The sequence below is a fragment of the Falco punctatus genome (genome assembly GCF_963210335.1).
Source record: "Falco punctatus genome assembly, chromosome: 2".
Taxonomy (NCBI): Eukaryota; Metazoa; Chordata; class Aves; order Falconiformes; family Falconidae; genus Falco; species Falco punctatus.
The window spans coordinates 1,051,423-1,065,992 of NC_137581.1; the positions used below are offsets into that span (position 1 = coordinate 1,051,423).

General features: G+C 48.1%; 2 protein-coding genes across 5 annotated transcripts in view; both read right to left on the reverse strand.

Annotated features, from left to right (window-relative positions):
• GDPD5 (glycerophosphodiester phosphodiesterase domain containing 5) overlaps window positions 1-14,570 on the reverse strand; it is a 173,019-nt gene that overhangs the window by 157,057 nt on the left and 1,392 nt on the right. Inside the window, exon 2 of one of the 4 annotated variants that reach the window (XM_080374920.1) lies at window positions 9,378-9,524. The exons of 2 other annotated variants lie outside the window; for them this stretch is intronic. The gene's annotated coding sequence lies outside the window, so the exon portion shown is untranslated. Of the gene's footprint in view, window positions 1-7,592; window positions 7,615-9,377; window positions 9,525-14,570 lie in introns of those variants that run through there. One more of the 4 variants, XM_080374919.1, reaches the window with a different exon arrangement.
• LOC308058723 (uncharacterized protein) overlaps window positions 1-14,570 on the reverse strand; it is a 97,843-nt gene that overhangs the window by 41,594 nt on the left and 41,679 nt on the right. The gene's annotated exons all lie outside the window — the stretch shown is intronic.

A 14,570-nucleotide genomic window follows, 5' to 3' on the forward strand; every position in this document is an offset into this window, starting at 1 on the left:
TCGGCAGGCAGGGCCAGAAGGAGCATCCGGGGAACTGCAGGGCTGTCAGCCTGACCTCGGTGCTGGGGAAGGTGATGGAGCAGATCGTCCCGAGTGCCAAGGCCAACTGTGTGAGGCCCAACGGGGCTGAGTGCCGGGCCCTGCCCGTGGGTCACACCAGCCCCCCACAGCGCTGCGGGCTGGGGGCAGGGGGCTGGGAACTGCCCGGCGGGGAAGGGCCTGGGGGGGCTGGTCGGCAGCCGGCTGGGCACGAGCCCCCCGTGTGCCCAGGTGGCCACGGCGGCCAGCAGCGCCCTGGCCGGTGTCAGCAGCAGCGTGGCCAGCAGGGCCAGGCAGTGCCCGTCCCCCTGTGCTGGGCCCTGGTGCGGCCGCCCCTCGAGCCCTGGGCTCAGCGTTGGGCCCCTCACCCCCAGACAGACCCGGAGGGGCTGGAGCGTGTCCAGAGCCGGGCAGGGGCTGGGGAAGGGGCTGGGGGAGCTGGGGGGGCTCAGCCCGGAGAACAGGGGGCTCAGGGGGGCCCTTCTGGCTCCCTACAGCTGCCTGGCAGGAGGCTGCAGCGAGGGGGGTCGGTCTCTGCTCCCAAGGAACCAGCGGCAGGACAGGAGGGAACGGCCTCCAGCCGCACCAGGGCAGGCTCAGGGTGGGCACGGGGAGAAATGTCTTCCCCGACAGGGTGGCCAAGCGCTGGCACAGGCTGCCCGGGGACGGGGTGCAGGCACTGTCCATGGGGGGTCAGAAGATGTATAGACCTGACTGACACTGAGGGACATGGTTCAGTGGTGGCCTTGATGGTGCTGGTTTAATAGTTGGACTTTATGATCTTAAAGGTCTTTTCCAACCTAAATGACTCTGAAGATTCTACTAGCTCATACTAACAGTATCACAACAGGAACAGGCTGAGCAGCCCACTTCAGGAGATGTACTTTCCAGGAACGAGCCTCTTACCTTGACATACAACTGCTCAACAGCGTGCTTGCATCACTTTACTGGTTGAACGTAGGAGACCAGTGCATAAATACTCCTGTTAACAACAGTGAGCCTGAAGAAGGCTTATACAAGCTGCTAATACTAGTCTTCAACTGAGAACACACATTTTTGCCTCCCAAAAGGCAAACCTCCGAAAGGTGGCTCACACTTGATCCCCCTGGTTCCTCTCTCATCCAAGGAGATGTCAAGACCTGGATGCAAGTGTACTGGAAAGCAGACACCCGACTTCTTACATGAAACCATTCACTTTTTACATCACACATGTCTTCAAAGCAGTTATGTCAGAAGCACAATTAGCCAACAACCAGCACTGAGAAAATTGGATTTGTGGGAATACAGTTCAAGGAAGAAAAAAAAAAATATCTACTTATCTACCTGCCTTTCTATGGTATCCAAGTTTTCACATGCTCACCCTGCCCCACTGAGGTAGTGCCATGTCCTTTATTTTGCTACTGCAGAACTAGGAAAGACGCTTTTCTCCTTGACAAAAAACGATGATGTCTGCATAAAGTAGACAGATGAGCTCAAATCATCACCCAATTCCTCCAGTGCAGCAACCCAAGACTTCATGGCTACCTTGCTGTATCTGAGGACAAATAACCAACAGCTCAAGCATTTCTTAAACTAGAAGGCAGGATAACAAGCTCTGTTCTTCATTGTTCCCAGGGTGGAACAGGGTAGATAGCACAAGCAAGAATTAAGTTCTCCTCTCTTGAGATGCCTTCATTGGAGAGGAAGGACGCCTAGTTCACCAGTTCCTGCAAACATCTCTCGCATGGCCAAGGGAGGAGAAATATCTCTGCTTGGGACTTCAGGCTGCCACAATGCCACTGAGATGAACCACTGCAGGATAAGGTCCCAGGCAGAGGTGAGACCTGAGACTGACCAGACAGTATCCCCAAAGCTGTAGCAGAAGCATCCAGCTGTGGACAGACCAACCAACATTTCTGCTTTCTCCTTCACTACCAACTGATGATGCCCCATGCAGCCACTCAAGCTCTCCTGGTTAAGCATTGAAAAGGCCCATCAGCCCCCAAGGACCAGGGGCAACCAGCACTCCCTGCTTTCATGGGCTCCACAGCACAAATGATAGCAGAAGTGACCACACCAGTCAGAGAGCATCCAACGGGGACACAGGCTGACATGGGACACAAGCCACCTACACCCAAGGGGTGAAGTTCTGCTTCCTATGATCCCATAGGGCTCAAAGCAAACACTTGCCCTAAAACCCAGCATGACTTGAGCTACATAGGAGAAAGGTTTAGCTTTTGGGAGGGGAATAAGGGAAACCAAAGCCAAGCCATTTTAGTAGTAACTTCCAGGAGGAAAAAAGAAAAAAAACTAAGCAAACAAACAAAAAGTTTCTTAAATATAGGCACTTTCTCCCTGAGCTGAAGCGGGACAGGACACAATGAAACCACAGAATGGTTTGGGCTAGAAGGGACCTTCAAGACCACCCAGTCCCACCCCCACCAGGGGCAGGGCCCCCTCCCCCCAGCCCAGGCTGCTCCCAGCCCCGTCCAGCCTGGCCTTGAGCCCTGCCAGGGATGGGGCACCCACAGCTGCTCTGGGCAGCCTGGGCCAGCGCCTCGCCGCCCTCACGGGGAAGGGTTTCTTCCTCACGTCCAACCGAAATCTCCCCTCTCTCAGCTTCAAGCCATTCCCCCCTGTCCCACCGCTCCCTGCCCTTGCCCAAAGCCCCTCCCCAGCTTTCCTGTCGGCCCCTCCAGGCACTGGGAGCTGCTCTAAGGTCTCCCCGGAGCCTTCTCCTCCCCAGGCTGCACAGCCCCAGCTCTCCCAGCCTGTCTCCATAGCAGAGGGGCTCCAGCCCCCTGGTCATCTTCATGGCCTCCTCCAGACTCATCCAACAGGAGCACTCCAGAAGTAAAATGCATCAGCTTGAGCAGACCTCAAGCACCTGAGAGCTCCAGGATAGCCATGGCATACAGGTCTGCACTAAGCCTATGGCACCATGACACCAAGAGCTTTCAGCATTTTACAGTTCTTCTGTGAAAGCAAGAGAAGTATCTTTGTTCATCATCTAGAACATGACAAAAATAAGCTAGAAGATCAAACTCTGTAGCTGATTTCAACTGTAGAAGCGTTTTAAACACAGCCTTTGTGTTTCATGGGAAGGACACTATTTATTACTACTGAGACACAGAATTTTCCCTACAGGCAGGTAACTGCTGCCTTTCCAAATTCCCAAATCTCCCACCTGGCAATGAGCCTTGAGGGGAATGCAGACACCTCAGTAGTCCCTATATATCCAGTCAAACAGCCACAGCATAACTTATTTCAAAGCTCAGCCACTTGAAGCTATATTTATTTTTTAATACCAGCTACATTGTCTCAGCCCAATGCTTTTTCTCGACAGCTCTGCCATTTAGCAAGCATTAAACCTGATGGTGCATGAGACATAACAGGGTTTTACTCACACCCATGTCCAAGAGCCAGCTCAGTAGAGCCGACAGCCGCAAGTGTTTCAAGCAATATTTACCTCATACCTTTCCTTCCAAAAAAATAAAAGCGCCAGCCTTTTTGGAATCAAACACATGGGATCTATCACCAGAAGTGGCCAGTTTAGGAGCAGAACATCTCATTACTTCAGGCAATACTGAAACGCAGCAATAAGTTTATGGGCACCCAGTAGCAGACTACAGCGGTTGAGCTGAGACACACGAGGAGGATGTGAAGTCCAGCTTCTTGACCAAGCACTGGTGCATTCCCATGAAACAGCAACACTGAGACAAGAGTTTTCCTCTCCCCACATGCCCCTCGGGATTCCACAAGCCTCAGGAAACAATTGTCTTCTGGAGCCTAATAAAGGGTTGGAAAGAAAACCTATGTGAGGAAATAAATTGGGCTGAGGTCCAGACCTGATGCCAGAGCCTGAAAGGTTAAAAAGGAGACTACATGTAACACGATGTAAGCTGTGCTTGCTGCTGCCTCCTACCACCACTCACTTTTTCCTCCCAGACCTGACCCCAGGCTCTACCACAGCTGTATTTCACTTCCAACTTGAAGCAAGAAAACTTCTTCTAAACAGTATGAAATGGGTCAAGGATCCAGTTAGCAGCTATCCAGATAAGAAGAGGATTTGAAATCACTACAAACCACCTTCCCTTGATGTGAATGGTTGCTTTGTGTTTTCTGATTGCGAACAAGTGAAATTTCACAGGAGACACTGCCTTAAGCATGGGATGTTTGAGCTATAGTAAGTAACAACAGATGCAATTTGTCCCCAGCTTTATGACATTTTGAGTCAATTCAGATATAATGATTAGTACATCAATTCTGGTAGCAATCAGATGGCTTTGCTCCGTGAGGTACTGGAACTGGATAGCCCCAGGAACTCAAGTTTCCACTTACTTTAACTCTGGCTTTTTTGGATTAGGTTGCTATCACAAAGCCAAGTTAGAAACACTGGATGCTGTGTTAAATCCTATTAGCTGATTACACGGCTGAGCAGAAGCAATTGTTCATTGAAAAAGTGAACCCGACTGCCCAATTTGGGAACCAGACGGTCACACTGACCTTGTGCGCAGCAGCACATAACGACAAGAAGCATTTGCTCCCGCTTTTGTCAAAAGCCATCTCTTCCAACAGCTCAGACTATCTGCAGCACAGCCAGGGCTGATGTTCCTCAGCCCAGCCCCGGCCCAGCCAGCCTACACCCTGCAGAGGGCAGGCGGATTTCTGCCGGCACGCTACAGCAAGCATCACTCTTGCCAAGTCCCTGCTCCTTCCCTCCTCCATCTCCTGCCATGCCACCAGTTGGTTCAAACCAGCCTTCTTCATGCCCTCCTAGGGAACCCCTCCCAGCACGTCAGCACAACAGCAAAGCAAATAAAGTTATTCTAAAACTGGGATAAAAATAAAGCCTTCAAGAGTAGGGCCTGGGACAGCCTAACACATGACAACAATGAGGACTGATTTGTCTTGTGTTCACAACAAAAGGAACACTCATGCAAGAGGATGGCAGCCTAAGAGTGACCTTCCTGCCATGACCAACAGCAGGTGAACCTCAGGTTTGACCCTCCCATGACTTTCTGTACATCTGTGGCATCGCTGGCAGGAGTCATGAACAGCGAGGAAACAAACAAGGAAAGTGCCTTCCCACCCTGGCTCTCCTTCCTAGTAGGAGCATTCAAAGAATCAGGTTCCCTTTTCAGGACCTTGACTTGTTCTTGGCTGTCTGGTTTAAACCTCCAGGCTCCATCCCTCCTGGGGAAGGAGTTTTTACAGAGGCTGGAGATGAACATTTTCATTTCTTCATGCCAAAAGGAAAAGGAAATTTCTACACAGCTGTTCTGATCACACCATTCTCCCATAAAGCAGGTATCACCATATGTCTCTGAGCTTAACACAAGAAAATAAACAATAATCCCATTTTTAGAGAGAAGCTGTGGGCACCTATCCTCTGGAGGACACTCCAAGTTGCGGATCCCATGAGGATGGAGATGTCTGCACAAGCATGGAGCCAGGTGCCCAGATTTGAGGGGGACAACACATGCCCATACTCATTCCCCACACTCATCTCAGCACATTCAAGCAACACATGGGAGCTCCTGGGAATTGTGTGCTTCCAAATCAAGGTGGGAGCCAGGTGATTCCTGGCCCAGGTCTACACCACTGCACCCTTTACCAGCTTCAACCCATGTTTTCACCACCCCTTCAGAGATCAGTGTCCTGAAAGAGCACCAAGCCAAGCTAGGACAACTGTCCTCCCTGGACAAACATTCAATGGTTGCACAAGAGCTGCAGGAGCACTTTCTCCAAGCAAAGAGCAGCCTGGTGAGGTGTGAGAAAGCGCCTCCCTCAATTTAATTCAGTCCACACTGAGACCAGCTACCACCTTCATTAAGCATCAGTCAGCTCATTACATGCACAAACATACCGTAAGCAGCCAGCTGCATTTAAGGCGCATGCTTGACCAGTTTACAAGCCTCAATCCCCAAATTTTCTACTTCCTTTTAAAAAAAACAAAACACACAACACATTTGAGAGAGACTTACAGAGCAGCAGCACAATTCTTTGTTGGATGTCTCTGTACTGCTAGAAGACCCGAAACACCCACATCTCTCAAGCCTTGCTGACCATTAAGGTTTTAATAGTGCTGATAAAACTTACTGTGCGCAAGAGCTGTTCCAGCTGAGAGCTTATCTGCCACAGAGCACACTTGTTACAGAGCCTTTCTTATCGCTACTGCAAATATCAGCAGAGATAGAGAAGCACGTAATGCCTGGGAAGGGAAGGTGCAGAAATACGAGTGGACATGTCATCTTTTGACTCTGCCCAAGCTCATGACCTCGGGGGCTCCCTGCTCCTCACCTCACGTACCCTCGAAAGCTCCATAGCCCCCAGCAAGAACAGCCCTACATCCAGCCCACAAATTGCTCAAGGAGAGGAGCGGAGCGGACTCCAGACCTTAAGCCAGTGGCCCAGATATGTCCCCCCAGGGAACATGCAGCTGAGCTACAAAGTTCAAGAAAATAGGGAAAAAGCCAGTGTTTACCATGAGCTGGGGGGAAGAAGCCAAGAAAGCAACAGTGATTGTCTCATGGGTCCAATACAGCACTCAGTACAACCCAACTATTACCTCAGAAGCTTAGATTTAAGGACTCTCACAACAGGAGGGTTTTAACATTACAAGCTGACACTTTTAGAAATACAGAGAGCCTCCCCCCACCCTCCCTGTTTAAGCTTATTCTGCTCTTAGAAGTGGATCTATAGCTGTTCACAACAGGACATGTCTAAGAAAGTCTGGACATCAGGTTACAGCTTCCCAATAAACTCACAGGCTTCATCCCTGCTAACTCATGACATTCCCACTGTAATACAGTGGTATCGAGCACATCAAGATGACACAACCACAGAGGGTTTTCAGCCCAGCAGGAACCTTTGCCTTCAGGTCACCAGCTCAAATCCAGCTTTGCTATTAACCAGTCAACCTCTCTCACCACACCTCTCACCCTCAACCAGAAGGGCCCATCCACCAGCCAAGGCATTTCTCACCCCGCTCCAGGTGACACTGAGGCAGGTCACCAGCATCATTAAGGCTTCCCAGTATATTGGTATTCAGCCAAGCATGGTTCAAGATCAGTGTGCACCAAAGCTTTCCCAGTCTGGCAGATGGACTGCAGCAGGCAAGCCGTTTGCAACACCTCCACAAAGGTGAGCCCTAACAAACAGCATTCCTAGCCAGCAGCAACATTTGGTGGAGCTAGAATTGCACAACAGACCCAGCAGAGGAGCAGCACAACAGAGCAGGTTTTGAAGGCTGGAAGCCCTTGCATTTGAGATCCACAGCTTGCACCCTGTCTTTCTTTTTGGAGAAGACAAATAGGTACATTCAGATTTGCTCTACGTACACATATTTCCCCAAGAGCTCTGACAACTCCTAGCCAGAGGCCATTTATTTTAATCTCTCCTGGAGAGGAAAAAAAACCAACCCCAAAAACCAAAACCCAACAACAACAAAAAAAACCACCCCCCAAAACCAACACAGTAAAAGCCTCCCACTTCCCCCAGTTTCTGGCAGGGTGTTCTGCCCTGTGCTGGGATCTCCCATCTACTTCATTAGTCCACATGGGATCACTCACCAGTACCCATCGAGCTACGGCAAGTGGTTGTGTGAATTCCTGCCATGTTTTTTATGCCTTAAAAAAAAAAAAAAAAAAAAAAAAAAAAAAAAAAAAAAAAAAAAAAAAAAAGAGAGACTATTAAACAGCTTCTTTGTGGTCTTCTTCACTGCCCAGAGAAAGATACTGGTCTGTGCTGCTCTCTAAGCGGGTACCAAGCATGGGCCCAAACCCCACAGGTGCCAGCAGGCATGATGGCTTCACAAGACTCTGGGGTACTGCAAGGATAGCATTGCACCCAGGTTCCCCGTACTGGTTACATCCCCGCTGGCGACACCACCCACCTCCACCCTAACACTCTCATCCTTCCACTGGGAGAGCAATTTTCCAAACTACATCAGGTTAACGGAGCTGTGATACGTCCATCTCCCTTCAGACAATGCTCACAGCTTCCAGCTTGCTTCAGTTGAAGACTTTAGCCTTAAATGAAGCAGATGAAAAAGGTCGGTAGATGCTAAATCCTCATCATCAAATGCAAGGTGCACTGGGTGGACTGTTTTTTTATTTTTAAAGGCTCCAAATTATATGTGCTGGTCCCATTGACAACATTGAGGAAGCTGAACAGGTTACTGCCTTCACCACAGCTCCTGTGACAGCAGGAGAGATGCCCACCCTCCCCAAAGGCTTTTCAGGACTGGGTTGCACAAAAGGCACAAAGACCCCCTTGCACCCAAGAGAGTCCCTTCCAGCTCAAGAGGTCTAGCAAACCACAGAGCAAATTTTGAGCTCCTTGTTGCCCACGTTACTCCTCACGCTCCATGCAAGCTCAGGACCAGAGCAGAAACCACAGCACACTGCAGGCCTGACACTTGCCTGGGTACAAATGCAAGGAAGGACATTTCTTCAGATGCTGGCCTTCATCCACACCGCTCCTGCCCATGCTTTCAGGGACAACAGCTTTATTGCTATAATCCCACAAGCAGCTTTATTTTTCTTTGCAAAGCAAAACTGTATAAGGAGAACCTGCACAGTTTGCGTTTCGGGAACACGCATCTATGTGGCGGTGTGACCTTGCGAGGCACAAATGCTTGCCTGCCAGCATAAGGGACACCAGAGCATGCTTATTCCCACCACATTAACATTTTAGCATATACAGCTGTCTTACCCACAAGTACACTGCATTCCTTTAACATACACCTCTCCAAGAGCAAGAGATCCAAACAAAAAAAGCCACCCTGACGCAAAGGAGACAGATTAGGAAATACTTGTGATAAGGGAAAGTATCTCCAGCCGAGCTGTCAACCTTGCACTTTAAATTAGGCTTTTAATGAGGACCGCAAGAACTCTGCATTTCAGTGATTAACTCAGTGCTAAATATGAGTTTAGCTGCTTCATTTCCAACACTGATTCTGCTCCAGATTTTGGGCAGGAGCAGAAACAGAGGAGAAGACAAGCACAACTGCACAAAGCTTGCAGGCTGTCAGACACCAGCAACTTCTGAAGCTAATGCCAAAGCCCAAGCGGGGGGGGGTAAACCACCCCTAAAATTAGAGCCACCCACCATTATATATTTACAGAGCATCAAATGCAACATCATAAGTGGCTCAGGAGCTCATAGGACTGAGCCTGTGAGCATAATACATCTGGTTTTGGCAGGCATTTTGATTTCCTTGTAAAAGCTGGAAAGTGGGGCTTAGAAGTTCAGTGTACTAAGTGCAGAGCAATCCTTTACGATAAACATAATTTGCATATGAACAGGAATGCATCTAAAAATAACATTTTGAGAAGCCATAGGTCTTGCCTTACCTCTTGGCCTGACAGTTTCCAGGGCCCCCAACAAGCTCAGAACCATCCACAGGTTACAAGGACTGTTCAGCCATTACTATAGCGCAGATCTCTTAAGCTCAAACAGTCAGTTCACAGCCAGGGATGGGGAAATCACAGCCCAAAAAGCTGGAGAGAAATGGAGCAAATCAGGCAGCTGGATTTCTGCCTGGACACCCAGAGCAGGACACGAGTGCTGCCTGTTTGCTGGGTATCAAACAGCAATAGGTTTGATAGTTTAAGGTCTCATAGACAAGCGGCATAAATAATTAGTAGGTAGATTGGCACCGAGATTCCCACAAGACCCGCAAACAATCACTGCTGGAACAGGCGACTGCCTACAACACATCACCTACTTGACAGCCTCAGGAAACTTCTTTATGGGGCTTCTTCATACAAGAAAGACACACTGGTTTTACTCTTCTTCTCAAAAAAAGCCTTTTTTGTCTCAAAGGTCAAAGGGTTGGATGACTCCTTAACTACATTAACAGCTGAGACACAAAGGAAACATTTTAATCCCAAGGAAAGCATTAATTACCTCTTGGCAAAAAACCCCCAACCAAACACAAAAAACACACACAAAAAAAATCCACCCAAATATCACAGGGTGACCTCACCGCTGTGGTAGATCGCTGTAAACAAGCCTAAGCCCTCCCCGTCCCTTTCAGAGACCAGGTCTGGGCACCAGGAGCACCTCCACTTAACTTGATCTGGGAAGCCCCCAGCCCCATCTTGCCCCTTGGCAGCGCGATGGAGAAGGGCTGGGCACAGCAAGGGAACTTGAGGCATAGCCCTGAATACATCCCAGTTTTACCACCACTCTCCAAGGTTTTGCTCAGAAAACAGCCCTGCAGTCAGCACATGGGTTTCAGATGGAGTCACCCACAAGAGACACCTTGGAAAGTCCAAGCCTGCCCCTTAACACCAGGTTTTTGCCCTCCCCCTGGTAAGGTCCTAGAGAATTTAGTAGGACAGCAAGCCTAGACACAAGCTCCAAATCCTCTCCAAGCTGTTAAGTGACCTGCCCCAGGATTAGACCTACTTCCTGACTACCCCGTGGAGCCCCCAGAACATCACCCTGCCACCCCACAACCTTCAGGTACCAAGTCCCAACTGCTAGCCATGGGGCTGTAGCCATCTGCAATCTGAAAATTTAATACATTTGTTTTGCTGCAGTTCTGCAGTAGGCAATCAGACCACTGATTTGGTTTTAGACCCAGGCAATTTGCTTTATGATTAGGTGACTGTCAACTCAAGAGATTCATCAAATAAGTGGCCCAAGATATAATCTATTAGAATGGCTCAGAAGAATGCTTGGACATCGAAGGGTACAGCCAGTCCGCTACATCTTTTTAAATGCTACACCCAAAATACCTATTAAAGAAAACTCTGGTCTTCACCTTGTGCTATTTAAGGCCAATGCAAGATGCTTCCTGAGCAACCTGTGCAAGTGTGAGCCTGAAAATTGGTGCAGCTAAAAACAGCAGGCAACCGGAATATTTCTGCACTGTGCATCTAACCTCAGGCTGGAGGAGGGAGAAGTTTCATTTCAGCTCACCAAGGAGGGGGGGAGGTAAGCAAAATGCAGGGGCCAGACATTTATAAAGAGATTTTACAAGTTACAGCAGAGTTTAAGAGAAATTGCAGGATTATAAGAAATAAATAAAAGGCAAGGTTGCTTTAAGGGGAAAAGTGTAAGATAGAAGCTGCTTTCACACAGTGCCACACGGTAAATCTGAAATTGAAACAGATTATTTTGAGCATTTCCAGACAAGAGCAGCATAAGCTCACAGTCCATCACCTCCAAGCCCTCTGGGATCCAGCAGCCTGGACCCCAAGCACCAGGCAAAGCCTGGCTCCCGAGCAGTCAGCGACACAGACACAGTGGTTAGAGAGCAGGAGGATTCAGTTTTGTTATGACTAAGGAATTACATTAAAACCAGTAAGAGCTATTTCCAAGGAAGGGATTAGCCACCAGCAGGACTGCACAGACATGTGGGCCCGGTGACTGAGCTGGTGCCCAGATTTGCACATCACCCCAGGAAAGGTGCCATCTGCCTCCCTCCTATCACCATTCCACCCTTCAACCAGGAGAAAAAAAAACCAAAAACAAAAACACCAGCTCACTTCAGCACTACATGGATCAAGAGCCACAATCCCCTCCCCAGAAAAATCCACTGGTGCAAAAATATATTCACAAAAGAAACATTTTTTCATAAAGTTGATCCTGCCCAAAGACCAGGCAGGCAAAAGAGACAGATCTCAGTCACAACGTGTAATAGATTCAGCATGTGAAAACACACGATGTGTCGAGATAGGCATGATCACAGAAAAATTTCCAGTTGCCACCCAAGAAGGTCCTTGTTTGAATACCCTTCAGGGGAACACTCTGTACCTTGAAACCACTCCTTGGCAGAAATTTTATACAAATATTTAATTACATATAAAAACAAGGCCCTTTTTTCAGGTTATTGAGCAATGACAGACTATTTAACCAAACGTTCAGGCAGTTGCCCTGCCAGTATCTGTGGGTATTTTTGAAGGAAGTGAGGAGAACACAGTGGTCAGCAAAAGAGGAAAAAGCAGCATTGCTAGACACCACTGCACGAGGGTTTGCATTTTTTTTTTTTTTTTTTGAAAGTCAAGACATGCATTAAAGTAGCTGTATCTAATCACTGTTTATATAGAGGCTAGCAGGCAAAAGCAACTGCTATAAACAGTCTTTTAAATCCCCTTTCCCAGCATCACGCTTAGGATATTCTTACAAAGGTCTGTTAAACACCAGCAGCATATTCAGACATGGGAAAGCCACCAGAGAGCACAGCTAGAAGGGGAACATTTTGCTTGAGGAAGAAGGGCAGCAGAATTAGGTGCCTGGGTCCCACACCCACACTGGATATTGCCCCCCACCAAGACCCTCCTGAATCCCTGGATGGGCAAAAGTTGTCATCTCCACAGCTATTTCAGCATGGGCAAGGAAAAGCGCGTTGGTGTGACACTGCCCTCTCCTGAGCAGAAGGAACTGCTCAGCTTCACACCCAGCTCATCAGTACGATTTTAGAAGAGCAGCAGCCCTGAGCAAATGCCCTACTACAAGGAGAAAAACTGAGACACCACTCACCCCACAACAGCCACAGTTAACACCAACAAAGCAGAGAGCAGCTACAGCCTCCTCACACCAGCAGCACTTGCTTTTTCTGCACGAGGGTGAACTACCACCACGTGGTCCCCTTGAAATGTAATTATCAGCTACTGCAACCTAACGAAGCCTTTTTATGGCCACAGCCAAGTGGCTGCACCAGGTGGGTCCCATCACTTCATCTCAGTATCAGCAAGAAGGTGCAAAGCATCTCATTAAAAGGCTTTTGGACAGGAGCATGGCCCCTCTGGCTACAGCTTCTCAAGAAAAAGGAGTTTCAAACCAGCATTACAGCCTCCAGGGAAAGCATATTTCTACGCCCTGTGTTTGTAGAAAAGCTGCTCTGAGAAGGAGCCCCAAGTGCCCATCCACATCCAACCCCAGCACTCAATGTCAGCGATAACCACACCCTCACGCACCAGCCTGTGGCTGTAGGGCAGCAATGCCACAAGTGTTTCAAAGGTGCAACCATACCCTTTCATCTTTACCCTTGTTAGGACTTACAAAGCAAGTTAAAGGACAACATTGCCCATAGGTGTGTCTGTTAAAAGGGGACTGAGATCTAACTTCCACCACCTGTGAGCATCAAAGTGCCTCCAAGCAAACAACAAGGTGAATGAGCCACCCGCTACCGGTGCATCCTGACCTCAACCTACAACATCATTTGCAACCGTGAGTTACTGTAACCCATATAAAACAAAAACAAAAAAACACACCAAAACCACCTAAATATACTGATTTTGGCATTGAGCAGTGTGAAACACCATGGCAACTTTAATGCAGCTACTTGAGATCAAATAAACACATGGCAGTTTATGGATAAAAGTACAACAAACAGTCCCCAGCCCTTGCAGCTGGTTCAGTATCTCATTATAATCTTCCTGGTTCATCAAAGCAATTTGTTGCCTTGCAAAATCTAAAACCTTTATCATTAATTCCAAGGCAGCAGTTTATGAATCTACAACCCAACACCAAATAAATTGATCTAACCAGAACTCATTTTCTTTGTGCTGCTCGCTGTCAACACACAAGACAAACATCAGTCATGCTTCACCTTCTACAGAATTCATTGCAGGGAAGAGCATAACGTGCAGAACATGCTTATTTAATAGAAAAAGTACAGCTTGACAGAGACACCCACTCTAAAATTAACTCTGCCTCGAAGCAGAGCTTGTATTTGCCATTGAAGAAGCACCTTCTATATCAGAGAGAAATATTCCGCAACTAAATATTGCTGGGATATCGGTGTGAAGACGCTTCAAGTCTTGACAGAGGTAAACATGTTAAAATAGCAGGCTTTAAGGATTCAGGATGCATCACTGCTCAGGTGGGTAAAGGCTGTATAATGCATTAATGGGCCGCTTTCCATAGCAATCTGATGACATGCCAGACAAAATGCAAGGCAGGAAATCCATTTACTTCAGCTTTTCCCCAGCCACACCTGCCAAGTGCAAGCTAGCAATTTATAAGAAGGAAAGAAGGTAGAAGGCATTTATCCTGCATCCTTGTGTGATCCAAACCCAAAAAAGCTCTTTAAAAACAAACACTGGTCTAACTTTTGCTCACTAATAAGCAACAGTCTAAATTTCCTGGCAGCTGGGAGCACCCTGAGGAGAATACAGCATCCGAACGGCGTAGTCGGCTTTAACGTTCCTCATGCATGGCGTAACTTTCTAACGGAGAAAAACCTGTACGGGCGTACTGAGCGAGCACTCGTTTTCCCTCGTACAGGGACAAAGACCCAGCAAAAAGAACCATAATTTTTTTTTATTTTTTTTTTAATTTCACATGCAGTGTGGTCACAACTTTCCGATCATCTATCCGTAATCCCTTTCCAGCCCCAAAATAACCCTTAAGCCAACACGATTACAAGTAATAATAGTGCCTGTACAGACCCACCCCTGAAACCCCAAAGCACGGCCAGTTTGACAAAGCCAGTTTTTTTCTGGCTGAAGAATCCCCATTTCCATCTTGCCAGGGGTGAAATTTCACAGCTTCAACATCAGGAATTGCTACAACAGACCTTTTCCAGAGGA